Genomic DNA, 23,197 nt, shown 5'->3' with positions numbered 1-23,197 from the left:
TTCCTGTTGATGGCAGCCAAATCAGCCATTATTGTGGGTCATGCTTCGCTCTCACTGGAATCCCCCATGTTTTCTCACAAAAGCAAAACCACTTCCCCACTGGAGTATGTAGCAGCTATTTACCGGTATCTATGGGAGACAATTTATCTTTGTCCAGAGGGGCATTGTTGGGACTGGAGGAGAAACTTGACTCTCCCACCCTACGCAGGAATTCAGGAAACAATCTTATACTGAGGCTGCATACACTCTATAGTTTTAGTGCACATTTGGAACATATTTCCCCCCTCAGGGAATTTTGGACACTGTTGTTTGTTAAAGATTGCTGGCAATTGTAATGCTGTAAGGGGTGAATTACAGTACCCAGAATTCTTTGAGGGGGGAAATGCACTTTGAATATGCTTTAAATATGTCGTGCTTATGCAGCCCTAGCCAGACCACTGGTCCACCTAGCTCTGGATAGTCTATGCTGACTGGCAGGTGGTTTCCAGGGTTATTTGGGGGGCAGGATCACATGCAAGACCCTGGAGTGTAGCACAGTCTCCCCCCCCCCCAGTTCTTTGTTATTAATGCCCCAGCCAGGATGAGTATAGACTTTGACTACATGAATTACACATTTCAGTAATTTCAGCTCTGGCGTGTGGCATCCAGATCCCTAAATCAGCAGTTACTGTGCGAGATGGTTTGAAAACACATGCTGCAGCCTCAAGAGCAATCGGAACAGTGAGTTGTCAAGCACAGGGAGCTAAAAGGTAAGCTCCAACCATTTGTCCCCAAGAGCATCTACTTTTCTGTTACCAAAGCAGAAATGCTCTTGATTTATATTTCCTTTTCGCTCTTTTATATCTCTGCTGAAATATAAACTGCCTCTCATTCAGTTTATAACAAATGAATGTGCGTTGGCAGCAGCTTGTGACATTCATGTAATATTTCCTGGATGCTCCCTGATTGGAATCTATCACCGGTGGAACATTGTATGTACCCTGAATAGCGAGTTTGTCACCTTCTTTTAAATTCATTGAGAAGTGGCGCTGATAACGCCTCTCAGACCTTTCAAGGCGTATGCATATTAAGCTAACCGCTCCTGCATATATTTGTCTCCTGTCGTATTCTCGCCATCTTCTACAAGCTGAATACAATGTATCGAACTCAGCATCCAGCAATCACGGAGGAGGATCCTCTCCGCCCCTGGAACTCGGTCCCAAAAACAGTACAAAATGAGAGGGAAAGGAGGAAAAAATATTTAAGGGTGAGGAGAGCCTTTGACTGCTCCTGCCATTCTTTGATGATGGTAATGTTAACAACAACAACAACATCTCCAGCCTGCAAAAGTACCCTGCCCAAGCACTGGAACTTTCTCTACCTGATTCCCCCCCCCCCTTCCCCATCCCATTTTGGCTCCCAATATCTAAGAATTTAACCAAAATATTTATCTGAGAATGTTGAGATCAGCCTTGCTATTTCCCCACTATGCGTCCAAGCATGCTTTTGCCAGTAGGTAAAATCCAGCAAAAGTTAGGCACAGTCTTGGCGCAAGAGTATATTTTTGTTCCATTCTATTTCAATGGAAGTGAAACATGCTCAGCTGTCTCTGGGTTGCATTCCATGCTAAGCTGGCTTCTTCTTTTGATCGTCCATTTACTTGATGCCTTTATTTTTATTTGGCATTTTTCCCAATCCTGAAGGATCACAGTTGGCTGTAAGATATGGGATTAGAGCCAAATAAATCTGAGTAGAAAGGAAAGTGTACAGGTCACTTGAGAGTGGCCCAGGCAGAAGTCTTAGCCTGGCAATAACATTGATGGGCAGTAGCTGATGCTGGTGAAGAAAGAACTACAGAAACCCACATTTCCCAGGTGTGGCTTCATTAGGCAACTGAGGAGACCCAGTGGGTCCACTGGAAAATTTCCAGCGGTCATACCTATCTTAATTTAGCATGCTGTCCCTGAGGCATCATATCTGACTGAATTTACAGGTGTTTCCCTTTGAAGAAGGTCTGTACATTTATATCCTACCTTTCCTTCAAGGAGCTCAAGGTGGAGTGCATGGAGCTTCTCCTCCCCTTTTCTTTCTCACAACTGAGTAGGTGGAAATCCAGCAACTAGCCCAAGGGTACCCAGGAAGTTTTGTGACTGAGTGGGGATTTGAACCCTGGGCCCCCAAGCCCTAGACCAACACTTTAACCACTACACCACAACAAAAGTGCAATCGTGCACACAATATGGAGGGGGATCAGTGTCACGTGACACCACATGCGTGACATGCGCCATGCACACATCCTCAGGAGAAGACAAAGTATGGAGCCCAGCACCTCTGGCCCTAGGAGTTGGTGCCTATGCGCTACACTGACTCTCTTACTACACTGGCTTTTTATGAGGTGACAGACATTATACCTGAGGGGCCATTTTGCTCTTTATACCTTTTACTGCTTTATTGCTCTTCTCTTGCCCTCAGTCACAACTTCTTTTTTAAACTTCTTTTCTTTCTGCAAGGAGCAAACTTATTTCTTGCCTGTGTTGGATTTGCCCAGAACAATGTCACTCTTTCCCTTAGTCATGACAGCTTCAGTAGCCAAATTCTTATCCTGACATAGTAATAAAGGCTTTTGCATGATTTTCACAGTGTTGGAATAGCCACGAGGTAATGCTAAAACAGCAACTTGAAAGTTCAAGAATTTCTGTAAGCTTCCATTCTGAGGCCCTCTGACCTTCTTCTTGACCTCTGCCTTGTGAGAAATTTCTCTCTCCTAAAACTGTTCTTCCTTTGTTCTTTCATGACTACTCTTCTGAGAGTGAAGCAATAGCCAAGTTTTTGACAAGCCTAGTTGATTTAAAATGTATATTTTTTGGATTAAATATTTTGCATACCTAAACTTCAGTATCAACCATTGCAAAATTAAATGTTAGGTTGAAGTAGGGATGGTGGAAAAAAATTCAGTCCACATTTTAAATCATACCAACCTAATAAGTTGGTTCTGAACTTATATGTGGATTGGAATGCAGCTGTTGATTGGATCACATACTTCTCTGAATATTCATATAGAATATCTTCAGAATGGAAATCGTATGATACAGGAATGTTGCCAGCTTAACAAAACCACAATATCCATGTATAGTTTCTCTGACACAGGTTTATTTAATTTAAAAATGTACTGAATTTTGTGAGGGTTGTGTTTGTTTGTTTTTAAGAGCTCTCAAGGCTGCATAAATAATATATAACTTCTTAGTACATAAAAGTGGCACCATGGATTTTGGAAAGTTTATGGGAGATGGGTTTGGCAAGGAAGAGTTAAAACATCCAGAATACAAAATGTTTGCAGCAGTGGTGCTAAAAGCACTAAAGCAGTTCTTTGATGAACGTTTCAACAGATTCAGCTAAAATAAAGTGAATTTGTATATGGATGCCTGTCGTTTTTGCACAATTTCCTGCATTGACAGAACCATGGGCTTTGATGTAAAGTTGGCAGCAATCCTAAACCATTGTTTTGCTTCATGCTGTGACTCTGTACTGCATATGTACTGTGACTCTGTACTGCATATGTAATCCTTTTTGTTGAACCAATGATGGCCTCTGGAAATACATGCTAAGCTACCAAACTCCTTACACTGAAGACAACTGGCAACACATAACCCCTCTCCTCCCAATAATACAGTAGTCCCAAATGTTAATTCAAAATAACAAGTCAAGTTTTGATCACTAAGAGCTATTGAATACACTGGGTTATGGAGAAATCTATTAACATCTGAATGAAGACCTGGGAATGGAAGCAGTTCTTAATGGTCAAATCCTATGACGAGACTGACAGATCTTTAAAACCATTACACAGGAGTTACACTGAAAATTAAAAGCTACTGGCATTTCTCTTATTCCAACCTGGAGCCTTTGGGCACACCCAGTTCTGGAATCAGGAACACTATTTTAGAACCTCTGAATTGCGAAGTACAGTATTGGAAATTCCCCCCCCGGACAACTCTGCTGGAGCTTATCTTCTGAAGGCAGTACAACGCTCAGCTGGCTATGGGGTTGGTCATAGCAAATATTATTTTCATACTGGCATGGCTGTAGGTCAGTGGCAGAGCAAATCTGTTACATATACAAGACCCCAGATTAGATATCCAGTGTGTTCAGGTAAAGGTAAAGGTAAAGGACCCCTGGATGGTTAAATCTAGTCAAAGGCGACTATGGGGTTGCAGCGTTCATCTTGCTTTCAGGCTGAGGGAGCTGGCATTTATCCACAGACAGCTTTCCGGGTCATGTGGCCAGCATGAAACTGCTTTTGGCACAATGGAACACCAGACAGAAACCAGAGTGACAGAAACCAGAGTGCACAGAAACGCCATTTACCTTCCCGGCACAGCGGTACTATTTATCTACTTGCACTGGTGTGCTTTCGAATTGCTAGGTTGGCAGAAGCTGGGACAGAGCAAGGGGAGCTCACCGTGTCACGGGGATTCGAACCGCGACCTTCTGATCAGCAGCCCAAGAGGCTCAGTGGTTTAGACCACAGCGCCACCCATGTCCCTTGTGTTTGGGTAAAGAATCTCAGATAATAGGTTTGGGAAAGCTTGTGACACACCACCCTCCCCAATAATCCACTACTCAACTCAGGAAACGTGCCTTCTACGAATGATCCAGTTTTACCTCTCCCCCTCTAAGTGACAATTAATTTTCAGCATTTATCAGGATGGACCAGAATTATCGAGAAAGGAATTGCTTTTCATATCTTTTTATGGCACATATTTATAGAACCAGGGGATTGTAGAATTGGAAGGGACTTTGGAAATCACTTAGTTGAACACAAGTGTTCAACGTACGAATCTTGCTCCAACAGCAACCCTGATGGATGGCCATCAACCCTCTTCTTAAATACCTCCAGTGAAAAAAGGCCCTCCAGTTCCTGAAGTGGAATGTTGTCATGTCATAGTGTTGGGTAGTTTCTCTTGAAACAGTTGAAGGGTACCAACTTCACGAAGGCTGGTCTAAAATGACCTGGCTGCACTTCTGCTCAGAGGATCTTCCAACCCTGAAGACTGGGCGTTTTTCAGAGCACTGTTCCCCTAGAGATTGAGTGTGTGTTGTTTCTCTGACACTCACCCTTCACTAGGCTGATCAGCCATCTGCTCCAAGGTTGCTTCCTCGCACAGGTGTGCGGCAGCAAATTAATAGGAAGGAGCCACCGGAAATAAAGTGCCTTGCACTTTATGATCAGTCACCCCTCATTATTTATTCCCTTTCAAGCCACTGCAAAATGTCCACTTGGGATCTGCATCAATGGGAAAGTAATCCTTCAATGCTACTTACTGTTTGAGAGTTCAAACCCGATCATTTGTTAGGCTCCAGCCCAGGATGCAGAGCTCCTTCACACTCTTTGAACTTGTCAAATTGCTCCAGGAAGGGCTGCAGAACAGAAAAGGATGAAGCTCTATTGCTGAATAGCTGCAGTGTGTGCCTTCCTGCGTATAGAATATCTTTGCAGTACATGTCAAGTGCCTGGAAGTAGGTGCCTGGTTTATAACTGTAAGATGCATTTACAGGAAAGGCTGTTTATTACCCATTTTACAGGTCCATCACAGACCCTGTGCAAAACTGGAAAGTCGAGTCCATTAGCCTCATCCAGATTCTCAGGCACACCTGGTTTTTAGTTTTAGAGGCTGACAAATCCAGGACAGCCCTTGATAATTTAAATGACATAATGTTGGTGATATGTGATCTCTTTTATTGGGTTTTGTGCATGGAAAGATAATGTGCCAAGTTTCTATGTGGGAGATCCAGCTCATTTATAATAATAATAATAATAACAATAATAATAACAATAATAATAATAATAATAATAATAATAATAATAATAATAATAATAATAATTTATTATTTGTACCCCGCCCATCTGGCTTTCCATAGAAACCAGAAAACACTAAAATATCATACATTAAAAACTTCCCTGAACAGGGCTGCCTTAAGATGTCTTCTGAATGTCAGGTAGTTGTTTATCGTTTTGACATCTGATGGGAGGGCGTTCCACAGGGCGGGCGCCACTACCGAAAAGGCCCTCTGCCTGGTTCCCTGTAGCTTTGCTTCTCACAATGAGGGAACCGCCAGAAGGCCCTCGACGCTGGACCTCAGCGTCCGGGCAGAACGATGGGGGTGGAGACGCTCCTTCAGGTATATTGGGCCGAGGCCGTTTAGGGCTTTAAAGGTCAACACCAACACTTTGAATTGTGCTCGGAAACGTACTGGGAGCCAATGTAGGTCTTTCAAGACTGGTGTTATGTGGTCTCAGCGGCCGCCCCCAGTCACCAGTCTAGCTGCCGCATTCTGGATTAGCTGTAGTTTCCGAGTCACCTTCAAAGGTAGCCCCACGTAGAGTGCATTGCAGTAGTCCAAGCGGGAGATAACTAGAGCCTGCACCACTCTGGCGAGACAGTCCGCGGGCAGGTAGGGTCTCAGCCTGCGTACCAGGTGGAGTTGGTAGACAGCTGCCCTGGATACAGAATTGACCTGCGCCTCCATGGACAGCTGTGAGTCCAAAATGACTCCCAGGCTATGCACCTGGTCCTTCAGGGGCACAGTTACCCTATTCAGGACCAGGGAGTCCTCCACACCAGCCCCCCTGTCCCCCCAAAACAGTACTTCTGTCTTGTCAGGATTCAGCCTCAATCCATTAGCCGCCATCCATCCTCCAACCGCCTCCAGGCACTCACACAGGACCTTCACCGCCTTCACTGGTTCTGATTTGAAAGAGAGGTAGAGCTGGGTATCATCTGCATATTGATGGACACCCAGTCCAAACCCCCTGATGATTTCTCCCAGCGGCTTCATATAGATGTTAAAAAGCATGGGGGAGAGGACGGAACCCTGAGGTACCCCACAAGTGAGGGCCCAAGGGTCTGAACACTCATCCCCCCCCACCACTTTCTGAACACGGCCCAGGAGGAAGGAGCGAAACCACTGTATAACAGTGCCCCCAGCTCCCAACCCCTCTAGACAGTCCAGAAGGATGTTATGGTCGATTGTATCAAAGGCCGCTGAGAGATCCAGCAGAACTAGGAAACAACTCTCACCTTTGTCCCTAGCTCGCCGGAGATCATCAACCAGTGCGACCGAGGCAGTTTCAGTCCCATGATGAGGCCTGAACCCCGATTGGAAGGGATCCAAATGGTCCGCATCCTCCAGGCGTGCCTGGAGTTGTTCAGCAACCACACGTTCAATCACCTTGCCCAAGAATGGAAGATTTGAGACTGGGCGATAGTTGGCCATACTGGCCGGGTCTAAAGATGTTTTTTTAAGAAGCGGTTTAACGACCGCCTCTTTCAGCGGATCTGGGAATGTTCCCTCACAGAGGGAAGCATTCACCACCCCGCAGAGCCCATCGCCCAGCCCTTCCCGGCTTGCTTTTATTAGCCAGGATGGGCAAGGATCAAGGAGACTGGTAGTTGGTTTCACGCGTCCAAGCAGCCTGTCCACATCCTCGGGGGTAATGGATTGAAATTGATTCCATGCAACTTGACCAGACAGGGATCTAGCACTCTCCTGCCCCAGCCCTGCTCCCACGGTGGTGTCTAGCTCCTTCCGAATATGAGCGATTTTATCTGCAAAAAACTTTGCAAAATCGTTGCAGGAGATCTTGGGGTATTTACAAGGCCCCGGTGGTAAAGGTGGTTCCGTTAAATTGCGGACCACCTGAAAGAGTCTCCTGCTACTATTTTCTGCAGATGCAATAGAGGCGGTGAAGAAAGTCTTCGCCGTCGCTATCGCCACTTGGTAGGCTCGACGTTGAGCTCTAACCTGTGTCCGCTCAGATTCGGAGTGAGTTTTCTGCCACCGACGCTCTAGCCGTCTCAGCGATTGTTTCATCGCCCTCAGCTCCGAAGAAAACCACGGGGCTGTCCGGGCTCCATGCAATCGGAGAGGGCGCTTCGGAGCCAGGCAGTCAATAGCCCTGGTTAACTCCGCATTCCAGCGGGCCACCAGGGAATCAGATGAAAGGCCATCAACATGGGATAAAGCATCCCCTACCATTCTCTGGAAACCATTTGGATCCATTAAGTGGCGGGGGCGGACCATCCGAATTGGTCCCACCTCCCTGCAGAGGGGAAGGGTCGCGGAGAAGTCCAGTTGCACCAGGAAGTGATCTGACCATGGCACTTCTTTGGTTTCACTTTTACTTAGTGTCAGATCACCCACGTCACTAGAGGTGAATACCAGGTCTAAGGCATGTCCATGACTATGAGTTGGGCCCAACTTATTCAGGGACAGCCCCATGGAGGCCATGCTTTCCACGAAGTCCCGAGCGGCCCCTTGTAAGGTCGTGTCAGCATGGATGTTAAAATCCCCTAGGACAACCAAGCTAGGTGTCTCCAGGAGAACATCCGCCACGACCTGAAGCAGCTCGGACAGGGAATCCTTGGTGCAGCGGGGAGGTCGGTACACCAAAAGGAATCCTGTACTGCCCCTATTGCCCAACTTCCAGAACATGCACTCAGAAAACTGGGTCTTCCCAGTAGGACGCCTGATGCAAACTAATGACTTCCTAAAAATCACCACAACCCCCCCTTCCCGCCCACATGACCTGGGTTGCTGTGCATAAGAGAAACCCGGTGGGCAAGCGGCAGCAAGGACAGGCCCATCTGCTTCCTCCAACCAGGTCTCTGTCACACATGCCAGGTCAAATCCTCCATCCACAATCAGGTCATGGATGGCAGTGGTTTTATTCATCATTGACCTGGCATTACACAGCAACACCTTCAGGTCATGTGGGTTTCCCCTGTTGATTCCAGTATCCATCCGGTCAAGGCCAGACCCGGAGGCAGGGATAGTCTTCAAACAACGACTAAACCTGCCTCCTTGTCCATTCAGCCTCAATGATCCTGGTGGTGGTGGTGATAAGAATTCATTTCATGTATGCCTCACTTCCAATGAGGGATCTCAAAGTGATTTACAGCTGAAAAGCAGATTCATCTGACAGGGCTCCAGACACTAGGATACAGTTCACTAGCACTAGCTACTTTCTGCTGTACTAAGGATGTAGCTTCCCTCCACCTGGGAAAACTGCAGGGCTGGATCAACCTCAGGGCTACAATGCCATTTGCATTCTTCATTCTCGTTTGAAGAACCAATCAGTTTTGCACCAGATTGGGTTTTGATGATTGACCTCTTTCTTAGGGGTCCCAGATGGGATTGCCTTTGCTTAAATAATTGCATAAGGGCTTTTTGTAATCACATCACAGCCAAAGATGCCTTACAAACATTCATCAGTGCCACATGGAGACAGCAGAGGGAGCTTCTACATGGCCAGGAGCAGTCTAGCTTGAGGAGGTAAGAAATCCATTGGCACTGAATCCTTATGCAGCATCTTATGGCCTGTTGCACTTGAAGTTAGCTAGCTGCCTTATACCTCAGTGCCTTTGCACATCTAACCTATTCTGCCAGGTAGTGGTTCTCCAGCTTCTCAGGCAGAGAGGTCTTTCACATTACCTTCCACCTGGTCCTTTTAACAGGGGATGCCAGGGAACAACTACATTCAAAGCAGGTCCTCTAACTCTGAGCCATTGGCCCCTTTGGAGAGGTCCAAAGGAATTAGGCTGCCTTTCACTTTAGATAAAATGGGACCAGTCCAACCATTTTCAATGCTATGATTTCACTTCATGTTAAACATTACTCTTGTCGCTAGTGCTTAGAAAGTGGCACGGCAAGAACGGCAGAGCGGGTTGCAAAACCATTCACACCCATGTCCAGAAAGCACAGAACAAGCGGAAAACATCTCAGATCTGTGCTTTCTACACACGGGACAAGCGGAAGGGTGGAGAAGCCATGAATTCAATGGGATTTTCTTTCTAGTAAGTGGGTTTAGGATAGCAGGGCTGGAGAACCACAGCCTAAATGTTGCTTAAACAATCATGGTGATAAGTACTTGGGTGATGGGTGTCATATTAATCATATTTATATTTTCCACAACTGCAAGGGAGGTGGTAATGGTTCAGGCAAGTTCGGTGGAATCGACATGCATATAAAAAACGCTGTGAAAATGATTTTAAAAAAAATGTTTTGAAAAAGACATTGAAATTTGCATAGCTCATTGTCACCATCTAGTGTCACATTTGTATTTAAAATGTTTTATTTGCAGTTGTATAGCCAAGTCCTCATTTTCATTTTTTAAAAGAGAACATATTGGGCCTGGCTGCTTCCTACAGAGCTGTGCAATGCAAAAAGTTGATGCCTAGGGAGCCATAAGAGGAGGAGAAAGGTTTGCTGGAAGATAACGCCGCCTGCAATTTCTTAATGAACAACCGTGGCTTATGAAAGGATAAGACGAGGGCCTGAAATAGAATTTGGAGAAAAGAACAAAGTTCCCTAAAGCGTAATTAACTAGGAAGATTTTTTTCTTAAGCAATTTACATTAATCTTCAGAAATGAGAATAAAGCTGATGGACAATATGGAAGTAACTAGAGTAAAGTCATTTCCCACCACTTCCTGAGCAGCTTCAAATTGATTTTTTCTTTTTTTAAAAACAAAAAGTAAGTTTGATTCCATGAAGAGGCCTTGAGGGCAGTAATATAAAATTATATGGATATTTAACTGCACCGCATTGCTGTGCTGTAATTAAGCCAAAGTACCTTGCAATTATTCCACCAACTGGGTTAATAGATTCAACAGCAAGGCAAACCCAGGCAGCATGTTTTTTTTTATTATTTATCTATTTATTTTGAGGAACTTTTGATAGGCAAAAAATATAAATGGAATGGATTTGCATTTCAGATTCCTAAAACCAGCCAAAATAATAATAATTCTAATAATTGCTTTGCCTTCATTCCCAGCGACTGAAATGTTTAATTGCCTCTATGCTCTTTGTTTTTAACATGATACAGAAACCTTGACAAAAAAATAGAGATTCTCAAAATATGACTCACAGTAGGCTTTCATATGTGCCCCTGAATTTACAGTGAAAATAGCAGAAGAAAACATGGAAGGTCTTTTCCCGAGCAAACAGTGACATATGGCATATTAAAACTCTGTTTTCTCTGTACTGCAGTGTGGTTGTATTTAAAATTCCAGGTGAATGAAAGGGGGAAGCCTTTCCACAACAAGCAAACCCAAGTAAGTAGTGTGTGATGAAGGACGAGTAAATTTTCAGTAAAATTTGTACATGTGACTGCAGGATGTGGGGTGGGGGTAGATAAGTGAAAGGTAAGATGTTTTGCTTGGATAAAGTCCCAGCTTCTGTAGCATCTCCACAGAGGGCTGTCAAATGCCTTTTTCTGAAACCCAGTGGAGCTATTGCTAGTTTGTTCAGGGGGTGTTTCAACATCTTTAAAGGCAGCGGCGAACTGAGACAGAGACGAGCAGCCAAATCTCCTAATTTTAGTCCCTTGTAATCGCCAGCAGTTTTATGCTGGATGTGTAAACCACACAGATGTCTTCTCTCTTCATAAATATTAGCACTAATGGCTAAATGAGAGAGAGATACATTACTAACACTTTAATAAAGCCAGAAGTGCTGATAATTAGCAGCGAAATTGCTCATCTCTAGTCCACTTCCCTTATTACTGATGGTATGTGGTTTCCTCTTGTCATGGAAACTTTTGCTGGTACGCCCCTGTGGATACTGCAAAAGAACTCCTGCGGTGTGGGCTCAGTTAGAAACCTCTCATTGGAATTAATAGCCAATGGGCATTTACTGTATATCGATGAGAGCATAAAGGTCAAAAATAGTTGCATTCATGAAGACCATTTCTGAGATGCTTCCCATGTTACTTACTCTGATGTGGATGTGAACACCAATGAGCATTGGGAAGGAAGTTCTTGAGGAAAAATAATCATGGACAAGAACAAATTAGGTGCCCTTGGGAACCAGTGATGGGCCTGTGGGTGGTGTTATCATGAAACCTACCCTTTTTGGTGAGCTTCTTGGGTATTTCCCCAGGACTGATGAGGGAATGCCTGGCTCTGAGTCAGTAAGATGCAAACTGGGCAGAGCAATTCAAACACTCCATCAGCCACACTGGAGGGGCTTGAGATGAGGCAGAGGTGTCTCTCAGGCCACCTGATAGATGGGTAAATTCTGGGAAAAACCCCACAAGGATATAAACTCTAGCATCTGAATACAGTGGTACCTTAGGTTACATACGCTTCAGGTTACATACTGTAATGGTTCTAGGGGTTGCTCGTGCGTAAATCGGTGCCACACCTGGCTGGGTTACCTGGGTGAACTCTTTCTGTCCGGATAGCCACTCACCCGTAGCTGTCTCAATCACTAGCAGAATCCGTCAGTGAGCGTTTCTTGAACTTCTTCCAGCAAAGAAGCTCTTTGACGCCTAGTCTCCGCCTACTCTCCCTGCGTGGAAGCCTTCTGCACAGGGAGGGTGTGGGCAGCAGAGGACCCGTGCTCTCCCCGCTGGTCTCCGGCGAGGAGTCATGGAGCCACCTTGCCGATTCCCCCATCTGCCCCCCTTCTCCACTGGTGCTACGCTGATTTCCTTCCCCAGAAGATGGGCTGCTTCTCTCCCTCCCGGGACGCTCTCCGGAATCCCTCTGGAGCCCTCCCTCTCCCTCTGGCTCCGATGGCAGTTCCCTTACACATATGCTTCAGGTTACAGTCTCCGCCAGCCCAGAAATAGTGCTTCAGGTTAAGAACTTTGCTTCAGGATGAGAACAGAAATCGTGCTCTGGCGGCATGGCGGCAGCGGGAGGTCCCATTAGCTAAAGTGGTGCTTCAGGTTAAGAACAGTTTCAGGTTAAGTATGGACCTCCAGAACGAATTAAGTACTTAACCTGAGGTACCACTGTAGTTTATATGTGATCAAAGGTGCCATTTAGGGTGGGTGGTCTGTGGTGGCTTCCAGTTCCTAGTATTTTCAATCAAATTGTGGTTGTTTTTAGCAGCACATCTGGGTACTAAAAGTACAATCATGGTAACTACAACATGCCCTCTGAAATTGCACTGCTTTGCTCCCATTGACCTCTACCAGAGGATAGACCTTTAAGCCATGCAGTGGAACACTTGTCATCCATGGCTTTTGTGTGTGTGCCCAACTGAGCCCTATAATGTTGCCCCTGAATGTCTCATAGTGAGCAAAACCTACATTGACACCGCTAGTCAGAAATAAGGGCAAATATGCCTTTCCCAGCACAGGTATTCTGGTTAGTGTGGGAAAATAACTCTTGAAGGAGCCCCCATTTGTAGTTGTCTCTCCTGCTTCAGTGGCTGCTGTCTCTGTTGTCAGCTTGTTCCACCCAGCCCCAAGATGGAATTAGATACAGGGTGACATTGCCTGGCATGAGAAGGTGGTGCCTGAGTGATGGCCATCAGTCTGCCTGATGGAGTTTGACTTGCATCACTCTAGAGCCAGAAATCATTGATTACTCTTGCTCCGCCTTGCTGTGATGACCTTCATCTTTTGAGTCTTTGTTTTCCTCATCCATCAACCACCTTTTTTTGTTTGTTTATTTGCTTGTTTTCTGTTGTCATTTTCAACCAGCTCCTTTAATCTCCCCTAATTGCTGATTAAAGATAAGGTGTTGAACTGACAGCTTCAGCAGAACATCAAAAGGCAGAAGGGGAGTTCCTTACAAAAGATTGGACAGCTGCTGAAATTTCTTCTGCTGCTAGCAAAGGCTTGCTGGGAAACGTTTGTGGCCATTTAGCATTTTGAAAGTCTTCAGCATTGGTGGAAGATAGTTAAAGATAGTTAAACTATGAAATTCATTGCCACAAGATTAAGTGATAGCCAGTCCTTTGAAAGGAGATTAGACAAATTCATGGAAGATAAAGCTACCATCATGATAGCTATATATTTAACTTCAGTATCAAAGGCAGCATGTCAATACCAGCTGTTGGACCATGGTGCGGAGAGGCCTTTAGTCTGACCAGGTAGGGCTCGTCTTATGAAGTGGTAACGGGACAATGTTTTTGGCATGGATTTAGGTTAATACATTCAGGTTCCCAATGCTAAGAGGGTACCAGATGAAAGAGAGAGAGAAGGTTCTCCCCCTTCCCTCTTTTACTAAACCTGATGATTGTTTTTCAATTGTGTATGCAAGTCACCTAGAGATTTCTGTATTCGGCAACAAATAAATCAATAAATAATACATATCCCTTCCAGACCTATAATTCTAAAAGTGAGGTCATACACTTGTATATACCAGACTGACCAACGTCAATGTGCAAGCCTATGCTGTTTGTGCAGTTTTTAGCTATCCTTGATTCTACCCATTTGCCAAAGAAGAAAATGGGCTTTCTGGGCACATGCTGAGGGTGCAGCCCTTTTCCTTCCTTCCTTCCTTCCTTCCTTCCTTCCTTCCTTCCTTCCTTCCTTCCTTTTTACTGTCCTTGCTCTTGTGCCTTTAACCTGTTACACAGAAGTTAAGGGGAAATTTTTCATTTCCCTTTATCAAAAAAATGTTTTGCCTGTGTAATTTCAGAGCATCCTGCAGTTGTGAAAAGACACAGGAGCAGAGCTAGTAAATAGCTGGCGACGTTAGATAGGGGAACTTTGTGAAATACAGTTCTCCCTGCTGTTTTCATGGGAGAATCATGGGAGAATCATGGGAGAACAGAGGCACCCATGTGTGGAAAAGGTGGGGGAGTAGCAACATTGTTGAATGATGTTCACTGTTGTGTCACACATGCCCACTGGTGTGAATGACATTTAGTGTAACATACCAGTGTATCAATAAAAAAATCCACAGTTCCACAACAGGTACGGCAGTGTAAAAGGACCATTAGAAAATGGGATAGAAGTTCTAGCATTACATCTCCGGAAAACTAATGCAGTATTCCCTATGTCTGAAAGCACCAGTGATCATGTCCAAATTCCAAATGATGAGGCTAAACTGAATCAGTGAACATTTATATGCTATAGGTGCAGCTCAGATCAGTTAAAAACAATAGGATGTCGGGGGGGGGGGGGTTTACCATGAATTTCAGTAGGACAGCATGTACAAACACACAGAAGGAAATAAATCTGCAGCCTCCAGAATACAATGGGAGGCTTTGCAGATCAGGTTTGGAAACATTGTGGTACCTGACTCTTGACAGAAGTCTCCATGCCTTGAAAAGCACGTGAGGCAGGAGAGAGTCTGCTTGCCTCCACTCCCTTGCTTCCTCCGTGTGTGAATGAAAAGGTACTTCTAAAGCCAAAAGGATTTTTGAGATGTGATCTGAGCATGAAAGCGAAGCACCCACTTCCTATTTGTCTTTCGTACACAAGCAACTGACTGAGGAAGTTATAACACAGCAACAAGCAAGATGACTGTGTCGTATTTGCTGAATTTCCCAAAGAAGTGGAGTAGAAAGAGCCGAAGCTATTTGGGAACTGACCTGGAAATACATTAAATCCAGTAGGCGGAGATGAGAGGGAGAGAGCGCAGCAGAGAGAAACCTAATACCACACCAGGGAAAAAAGCATTCTAATTACCCAGGCTGTGTCAGTGGAAAGTTTATTCCTAAAGGAAATGGAGGGCCACGGGTTCAAAAACTGTGTACCTGACATTGCATACAGACTTGTCATAAAAATTATTTCCATAAGTTAGAGGAATTAAGGATTCCAAGCATCAGATCCCTGGGGGATGAAAAGCAACACTAAAGTGCCTGATTCCAAGCCTTTGAAAGTCAATCGGAGTCTACCCTTTCCTCTGACATCAGCAAGCCTTTGCATTTAGATCTAAGGGACATTTTCTCTTTCTCTCGCTGTACCATGGCTATGCATCCAATTCAATTCAGCGGAGGCAGCAGCATCTGTGCAAACGAGAGCAGATGATTTCTTTCCCTGTGCGAGTGTACCAGGAAGAGAGGGGGTGGTGTCGGTAGTCACAGAAGGGTGATCCAATCTCCCTTAACATCCTCTGTTTCAGCGTGATGATGGGCCCCCACAGTGGGGCTGTTTGAATGTCTTTGGTCTGAGCTAAGCAATGCCAGCAGTGCTTCCTGGAACAAATGTGTGGGCCAGGAGGTGCTGTGGGGTTTGCACAGACAATGAGCTCCAAGGTTGCCTTGGGGTAGCAGAGATGACATCTGTTTTGGAGATGAAGCAAGTGTGGCGGCTTAAAGTATCCCAGAAGCAACCCCTGGAGGCATCTGTTGACCTCCATCAGTCGAATGCCTCCAGCCAGATCATCACATCCTCTTCTCTTCCATCTCATGCAATAGCAAAAGTCAGCCTCTAAAAACAAGGCAGGCATTCTATCATCTGCGAGATGCAATCTGCTGCTGCTTATCTAAGCAAATGATTGAAGGATTTGCACCTTCCTCTCTTTCTCTCTGCAAGGGATTCCAATTTGCAGGCTACAAAACTAAGTCTATATGGCAGGGTGGTCCAGGGATTCCAATCAAGCCAATTAGATTAGATTTGTTTAAGAGCCTAGCCAGTATTTCTCAGAGCACTGCCAAATTTCCCACTGTTCCTTTCCAGCAAATAAATATTGGAAGTTGCTACTGAGACTTTGTTTTTTAAAACCAGAACATTAATTGCAAATGAAATGGAATGATGTCATCCAGGAAACGCCAAATGAAACGGCACCACATTTTAAGCAGACCATCTACAACAGTTTACTATTTTTGCTGACAAAGCATTTGACTATGCATATCTCACATGACACAGGGAAAGATGAGCACAGTTCAGAGGTGTATAATGCACAGCACTATATATTGGCAGCAAATAGGAGAGAAGATAGGAAGGGAAATTCTTTCCCAGCACCCCTGTTTTTTCAGGGAACTATGGAAATCCTCATCTGCATGTGAAGGCGAGTGGGAGAGAAACATGCTGTTTTTCAGGTAAGGTTTCCAACCAACCAAATATAAATGGCCCAGCCTGAATTTGTTTGTTTTTGCCTCTGAGCCAGTTGGCAGAATTTTTGTATGAGAGCCAGTATGTTGGACATTTTATCAGCATGTTTTGAGTAGTACCAGAATTTGGAGCGGGCAGTGGCAGAACTAGGATGAAGTCTGGTGGGACAAGCAGAATCAGCAGGTCACAAACAGGCTTTGAAGTGCATGGGCATCAGTAGCCAAAATACATATTTGTTGAGCCAGCTCTGAAATTATCTGAGTCTTCAGAGCCTGTAATAGTTACTTCCCCAAACCCAGTTTTTACTCATCAGACCAGTTTTCAATCTATGTTAGTGAAAATATTTCATGATATCTAACTGTAAGAATCAAATTCTGGGGCATATATGTTTTGACATTCACATTTTAAAAAATGCTATGTTGGAATATGTCGCTAAATCCTATGAATTACTATCTCCATCACTTAATAGCAAAACAAATGTCATAGCCAGTGTGGTGTAGTGGTTAAGAGCGGTAGACTTGTAATCTGGTGAACCGGGTTTGTGTCTCTGCTCCTCCCCATTCAGCTGCTGGGTGACCTTGGGCTAGTCACACTTCTCTGAAGTCTCTCAGCCTCACTCACCTCACAGAGTGTTTGTTGTAGGGGAGGAAGGGAAAGGACTTTGAGACTCCTTAGGGTAGTGATAAAGCGGGATATCAAATCCAAACTCCTCCTCCTCCTCCTCCTCCTCCTCCTGCTCCTCTTCTTCTTATACAGTAGGGAATGATGCCAGAAAATCCTGCCATTGCCTGTGTCCAAAGTGAAGTCTTGTTCACAAGAAATTGATGGAATGTAATATTATATTGTCCCCTTCATGGATCACTGCCTTGCCGTGGCAAAGGGGCTTGAAGAACTCAGAGAAGCTATGAACTATGCCGAGCAGGGCACCCAAGATGAACAGCAAAGTGGCTGTCCAATGAGGCCTTACAAATAGCGGGGGAGAGAAGGCAAGCAAAATGCGAGGGAGATAGTGAAAGATACAGGAAATTGAATGCAGATTTCCAAAGAATAGCAAGGAGAGACAAGAAGACCTTTTTAAACGAGCAATGCAAAGAAATAGAGGAAAGCAATAGAATGGGAAGAACCAGAGATCTGTTCAAGAAAATTGGAGATATGAAAGGAACATTTCGTACAAAGATTTCCATAATAAAGGACAAAAGTGGAAAGGACCTAACAGAAGCAGAAGACATCAAGAAGAGGTGGCAAGAATACACAGAGGAATTATACCAGAAAGAAATGGATGTCTCGTATACCCCAGGTAGTGTGGTTGCTGACCTTGAGCCAGACATCCTGGAGAGTGAAGTCAAATGGGCCTTAGAAAGCACTGCAAATAACAAGGCCAGTGGAAGTGATGGTATTCCAGCTGAACTATTTAAAATTTTAAAAGATGATGCTGTTAAGGTGCTACACTCAATATGCCAGCAAGTTTGGAAAACACAGCAGTGGCCAGAAGATTGGAGAATATCAGTCTACATCCCAATCCCAAAGAAGGGCAGTGCCAAAGAATGCTCCAACTACCGCACAATTGCACTCATTTCACACCCTAGCAAGGTTATGCTTAAAATTCTACAAGGAAGGCTCAAGCAGTATGTGGACCGAGAACTCCCAGAAGTGCAAGCTGGATTTAGAAGAGGCAGAGGAACCAGAGACCAAATTGCAAACATGCACTGGATTATGGAGAAAGCTAGAGAGTTCCAGAAAGACATCTACTTCTGCTTCATTGACTATGCAAAAGCCTTTGACTGTGTTGACCACGGCAAACTATGGCAAGTTCTTAAAGAAATGGGAGTGCCTGATCACCTCATCTGTCTCCTGAGAAATCTCTATGTGGGACAAGAAGCTACAGTTAGAAATGGATATGGAACAACTGATTGGTTCAAAATTGGGAAAGGAGTACGACAAGGCTGTATTTTGTCTCCCTGCTTATTTAACTTATATGCAGAATTCATCATGCGAAAGGCTGGATGAATCCCTAGCCGGAATTAAGATTGCCAGAAGAAATATCAACAACCTCAGATATGCAGATGACACAACCTTGACGGCAGAAAGTGAGGAGGAATTAAAGAACCTTTTAATGAGGGTGAAAGAGGAGAGCGCAAAATATGGTCTGAAGCTCAACATAAAAAAAACGAAGATCATGGCCACTGGTACCATCACCTCCTGGCAAATAGAAGGGGAAGAAATGGAGGCAGTGAGAGATTTTACTTTCTTGGGCTCCATGATCACTGGAGATGGTGACAGCAGCCACGAAATTAAAAGACGCCTGCTTCTTGGGAGAAGGGCAATGACAGGCCTAGACAGCATCTTGAGAAGTAGAGACATCACCTTGCCAACAAAGGTTTGTATAGTTAAAGCTATGGTTTTCCCAGTAGTGATGTATGGAAGTGAGAGCTGGACCATAAAGAAGGCTGATCGCCGAAGAATTGATGCTTTTGAATTATGGTGCTGGAGGAGACTTTTGAGAGTCCCATGGACTGCAAGAAAATCAAATCTCTCCATTCTTAAGGAAATCAGCCCTGAGTGCTCACTGGAAGGACAGATTGTGAAGCTGAGGCTCCAGTACTTTGGCCACCTCATGAGAAGAGAAGACTCCCTGGAAAAGACCCCGATGTTGGGAAAGATGGAGGGCACAAGGAGAAGGGGACGGCAGAGGACGAGATGGTTGGATAGTGTTTTCGAGGTTACTAGCATGAGTTTGACCAAACTGTGGGAGGCAGTGGAGGACAGAGGTGCCTGGTGTTCTCTGGTCCATGGGGTCACGAAGTGTCGGACACGACTAAACGACTAAACAACAACAATATTATATTGTACTTTTCCTTCATCCCCTAAGTAGCTATTTCTCCCTCTTTCTTGAGTTGGGATCTTGTCTCAGTACCTGCTTTCAATGTGCCCTGTGTAAACCAAGAGCATTCTAGAATGTTATCACACTCCTCTGCAAGAGATATGCATGTGGTTCTTTGGCTGACAAATCGATGTGAAACAGGAGTCCATGAGCACATTGGAGTGCAGTGGTGTCTCCCCACCCCTGCACACCTGGATCAGCCCCACCACAAGACAGAGAGAAAGCACTTTTCCAAGGGATATGAGTAAAAGTAGGATCCAGTAGAATTAATCTGAGCATTGAACAGCACACAGAACTGAAAGAGGAAGTAGGAAAGAGCATCACTCTTTCAACTTCCTCTTTCAGCTTTATGCTCTTGGAGACATCATGTACGGGACCTCCCCCATGATGACCCCAGCCACCAATCAGGCTTGTGCTTCAGCATCCCACCCTTTCATCAGCATAGTCTCATTCTAGTTGGCCCCCTGGTGCCAGCACAATAGTACTCTTTCCCTCCTTCCACATGTTCTGGTGAGTCCCCCAACTTCTGGAGCAAATTGGAAGGCGCGGGGCTGCATGTGAGATGAGAGGAAGGAGAAGTTCCATTGGATAAGTGGGTGTCCATGCATGAATGGGATGACATTTCATGGGATACAAGCCATAATTCCATTCTAGGATGTAACAGCATATCGGGAGCTTGTTTCTTTAGGATTGTTTATGAACAAACTGTTGCCTTTATGATTCAGGTGAAGTGGAAAAGGGACATCAGCAATAAGCCCTGAATTCGCTTAATTATAAATTCAGCTTGCCATCTGCACCTGAACCTCAGTACAAGTCCCCCCTCCCCCCACGATACCACTATCTTGTTATACACACACAATTTTATACACCACTGTTTAAGAAAATGACTTCGTTCAACTCCACATGATTCCATATAAGTGCACTTTGTGAAGCTGCATAATGATTTTTGGGTAAGATGCTATCTAAAAACCTGTGGGTGGTCTGTAATAAGTGTAAGGGGCAGATGATGTGATTCTCTAGGCAATTAGAAAGAGACAACAGTGGTGCAGGCATAGAATGAATGGAGAGTGGCTCGAGAGTCAGGAAATAATTCATTGCAGGAATGGGATTGTCTGCGTCACTTACTTACTTACTTACTTACTTACTTACTTACTTATAAAACCATGGATTTTATAAATGGGTTCTTGTACAACCAGCATTACCAGCAACGGAGAAAGAGTCAGGACCCCATGATAATAAACCAGGCACCAGGGAAAGAGTGGTGACTTTTGGTTCCTGAAGATAACCCTGCGCTTATTTGTTGCTAGCTTGTAAGTCATTCTGAGTACACATTGTGGCTGTTCAGAGGGGACACAGTTGAGTCAGTGGAAGAACACCTGGCTCTGCATGCACTAGGTCCCCATTTCAACCCCCAGCCACTCCAGCTAGGGCTATGAACACTCTGGAGAGCAGCAGTATGGACAATACTGAACTTAGGAACATAGAAAGCTACCCTATACTGAGTCAGATTCTAATGCAGAGCTCTGGAGGTAAAACTACCTTCTTGGTGTGCTCTCCATTGCAGAACTCTGTCACCAGTAATAAACAATGTCCTCAAAAATTAGTCATTCATCATTTCTGTTGTTCTTCCTAAGCTAAGAAAGTGCCTGGAACAACAACAGCAACAAATATCCCAATAAAGCCAACTGAGTCCCAGCCAATGTAACATGTTAGGGTAATAAAGCTGGTTTTGTGATGCAACCTTATAGACAGAGAGTGGTCATCAACTAAATTTTACTCAGAGTAGACCCATTGAAATTAATGAAAATGACTAAGTTAGGCCTGCTCTGAGAAACCTTAGTTGAATGCTAACCAGAGTCTTCTTCTTTAAAAATAAATAAAAGTAACCTGACAAAAAAGATCTGAAGAAATTTATTGAATTTTACCACAGGGGTGTTTTCTTATCCCAGCCAATGTTACTATATTTGGATTTTAAAAATGCCTCATGACTTTTTCAAACAGAAACTGATCCAGAGAAGCAGAATTTAGTGTCCTTCTCGTAACAGAACACACATGGCTTTGTTTTGGGACATTTTTAATACCATGAGATATGTGGGAATTTAGCTTGGAGTTGAAAAACATCCCCCCAAAACATGTTCAAGAAGTTGCCGTGCATTCTTGAAGTAATTTGTACGGTGCCATGCAGTCGTACATGTGTCTCCTCAGCAGTAAGCTCACTCAGGTACATGTGCATAGGACTGCAGCATGAATAACTCAAAACAAAGACTGATCACGGTTTTGGTTTTTTAAGAAAATGTATTTCAACTTTGCCAGTTTGCATGCTTATTTTGATATGTGTGTTGTAACTTAAGTGACACTGAGAAGCCACATGCATTCTTTAAAGAAAATTTGTAGAGGTGGCACTTCAGAGCATTTGGAAGCCTGGAAAGTTTCAGTAAAACAACAGGTGTTGGTCTAATTTCAAATATTTGACTGCCTGTTTGGCTCCTCTCTAGCTGCAAACTTCAGTTTGTTTGCTTTTTAATGTGTAAATCAGATGCTAAGAATAAACCCAGCAGGACAATTATGAGCTTTCAAGGGGATGGCATGTGATACGGGAAGAGTTTTGGAACTGGTAAGCTTGGAATGCAGTTTATTTTTTATTAGGGGTGTGTTTGCTGATAGGCAGTTCAGCCCAAGTCTCATTTTTTAATGTGCCACATGGCATAGGTCTGTCTCATCCCACTTTCATGCAGATTTTTTTATAAAATAGAAATCCTAGAAAATCCTTACAAAAATAAAATAGCATGAAAAATGTTTTCAATATACTTAGGAGGTGGTCTGAAAGCTGCCTCTCCTCTTTCTTTTTTTCAAGCAGATATGGGCAAATCTGTCCATTTTGGTTTCTCCTATTCCCATTCTTAAAGTCCTCATGAGGATTCTGCACTTATTTCTCCCAGTGTATATATTTTGGTAAGGGATTTCCCCCCATCTACACATTTTTTGCAAAGCAACATCCCCCAATATAACCCAGTTTTGTATGTTATGCTCACTGATATATTCTGTTTCATGCACACTGCACCCCAGTTCTATGCATTTTTGTACACATTAGTTGGCTGGAAAAATGCATTGCAAAATTGGAGGAAGTGAGCATTAGGGAAAGACGGCTGTGTTTCCATTTGTGAATTGTTTTGGAAAGCGTGAATCAAAATATGATCTGAATCAAATTTCTCCCCCATTCCTACTTCCAAGAAACAGTACTACCTGCACAGAGCAGCGGCTAGCATATGGGGCTCCAGCTGCCATGTACATTGAAATTAGTGCTGCAATTTCTCCTTGGAGCGATTGTGACATGCCATCATTCTCAATCAGATTGCACAGAGGAAAACATGTCAGTCTGTAGAGAGCCACTGGGCAGCCATTACATACCCACCCAATACAATCTCCCTGAATGTAACAGTTAGCCCACACATGAGGCTGGGTGAGGTGGTTGTCTCAGGCGGCAAGATCCACAGGGGCAGCAGATCCCAGTGCAGATCACTATTCTTCCCTTGTTCCTGA

The 23,197-nt window shown here is 44.3% G+C and overlaps 1 long non-coding RNA gene across 2 annotated transcripts; it reads left to right on the top strand.

The window, feature by feature from the left end:
* Nucleotides 1-619: 619 nt before the first annotated feature.
* LOC310841611 lies at nucleotides 620-10,461 on the top strand. 2 transcript variants are annotated; one of them, XR_014562603.1, is made up of 3 exons: nucleotides 620-749; nucleotides 9,222-9,309; nucleotides 10,185-10,461. It is a non-coding gene; the product is annotated as an uncharacterized lncRNA (long non-coding RNA). The 2 variants fall into 2 exon arrangements; XR_014562604.1 differs by having other exon boundaries at nucleotides 10,118-10,461.
* Nucleotides 10,462-23,197: the final 12,736 nt, after the last annotated feature.

The sequence above is a fragment of the Podarcis gaigeae genome, assembly GCF_964106915.1.
Source record: "Podarcis gaigeae genome assembly, chromosome: 3".
NCBI classification, from domain to species: domain Eukaryota; kingdom Metazoa; phylum Chordata; class Lepidosauria; order Squamata; family Lacertidae; genus Podarcis; species Podarcis gaigeae.
This window is presented reverse-complemented; position numbering and strand designations above follow the sequence as displayed.